Below are 2,022 nucleotides of genomic sequence, written 5' to 3'. Positions count from 1 at the left end.
ATTTCAACCCGCCAGGAAACGGATGCTCCTAGCAAGGGGGCGTGGCCTCGCTGACAGACTACTATGGTCCGGGTTCGAATACTTGTTATTGTTGTTGTTGCTCGTAGTTTAGCAGCGCTTCTGTCCTTCTGGACCATCTCGCGTCCCTTTCCTGCCGTAAGCTGTTCACACACACCCGCAGGCCGTTTCTCCGACCGCCGGATAAAATCGGGACTGTGCAGGCCAAACTGAACGTGTATGGGTCACCGAGGTCGTTTGTTCAGGCCGACTCCCAGGCTACCGGAATGACTCCATTATTGCGTCCGGCTAAGCTTGATCCGATGTAGCATATGCACTCCCCAAAGTATGATACTCCACAGTCAGTATCACGCATATAATATCCACTCCCCATTTTTTATACATTTTATTAGCACTCCCCCTGTCTACACCATGAGTATGAAGCCTAACCTAACCTAACCCAACCTGACCTAAGCTAACCATAATCTAATCTAAACTAACCTAACCTGAATATACCCAACCCAACCTGACTTGACCTAAGCTAACCATAATCTAATCTAAACTAACCTAACCTGAATATACCCAACCCAACCAAACCAAACTTAACCCAACTCAATCTAACCTAACGTATTCTAACCCAAACTAACCTAACCTAAACTAACCCAAACTAACCTAACAATAAACTAACCTAACCCAACCCAACCTAAATATACCTAACCCAACCCAACCTAACCTAAATATACCTAACCCAACCAAACCTAACCTAACCTCAATATACCTTACCCAACTTAACCTAACCCAACCTAACCTAAATATACCTAACCCAACCAAACCTAACCCAACCCAACCCAACCTAACGTATTCTAACCCAACCCAAAGTAACCTAAACTAACCCAACCTAACCTAACAATAAACTAACCTATCCCAATCACTATCCTAACCCAACCCAACCCAACCCAACCTTGTGGAGAAATGCATACTGAGTATTTCATGTCTCTGTAGGGAAGTGTCTTGGGACTTGTGTTTGCGCGTGTTTCGTATTTCTTTCTGAGAGTGAACTCACAAAGGACAATGACCTCGTTTATTCGCAGGCAATTAAACTCCATTGACCTGAGGGTAGCATCCGCTTCTCTCTAAGAAGTTTAAGCGAAATTGGCCTTCCTTCTCATTCTTGCAGACACATCTTGGTCCACGTTTTTCTTTTTCTTTTTCTTCTTTTCTTTTTCTTCGTCCTCTTCTCCTTCTCCCTCATCTTCTTCTTTTTCTTCTTCTTCTTCCTCTTCTTCTCCTTCTTCCTCATCTTCTTCTTCCTCTTCTCCTTCTTCTTCTCCTTCTTCTTCTTCCTCTTCTTCTTTCTCTTCTTCATTCTCTTCTCCTTCTGCTTCTTCGTCTTCCTCCTCCTCTTCCTCTTCTTCTTCCTCTCCTGCTTCTTCTTCCTCTTCCTCCTCTTCTCCTTCTTCATCTTCTCCTTCTGCTTCTTCTTCCTCCTCCTCCTCCTCCTGTCTTTGATTTCCACGGCAATGGCTGTTAATAGCGAGGAATTCTAGTTATGTGTCGTCCATTGCAGAGTCCATCTTCGTCCGCACAACACTTTCTTGAACTGAGGGTTTGCCTGAACGACCGAGTGTGTACGTGTGTGAGGGGGATCCGGCCGCCCGTTCAGGCCGCTTGAATGTATGGCCGGACGGGCGGCCTGCGTTTGTATGGGAGTCTGTTCACACTTGTCGAGGACGTCCTTGGGAGTGGACGTGACGTCACGATCATGAGTGGACGTGACGTCACGATCATGAGTGGACGTGACGTGACGGTCGTGAGTGGACGTGACGTGACGGTCGTGAGTGGACGTGACGTGACGGTCGTGAGTGGACGTGACACACGGTCGTGAGTGAACGTGACGTCAATGTCGGGAGTGGACGTGACGTCACGGTCGGGATTGGACGTGACGTCACGGTCGTGAGTGGACATGACGTCACGGTCGTAAGTGGACGTGACGTAACAGTCGTGAGTGGACGTGACGTAACGGTC

The sequence above is a fragment of the Oratosquilla oratoria genome, chromosome 15 (assembly GCF_046742065.1).
Source record: "Oratosquilla oratoria isolate Oo_2021 chromosome 15, ASM4674206v1, whole genome shotgun sequence".
Lineage (NCBI taxonomy): Eukaryota > Metazoa > Arthropoda > Malacostraca > Stomatopoda > Squillidae > Oratosquilla > Oratosquilla oratoria.
The sequence above is the reverse complement of the archived record's forward strand: the minus strand, read 5'-3'. Positions refer to the sequence as shown.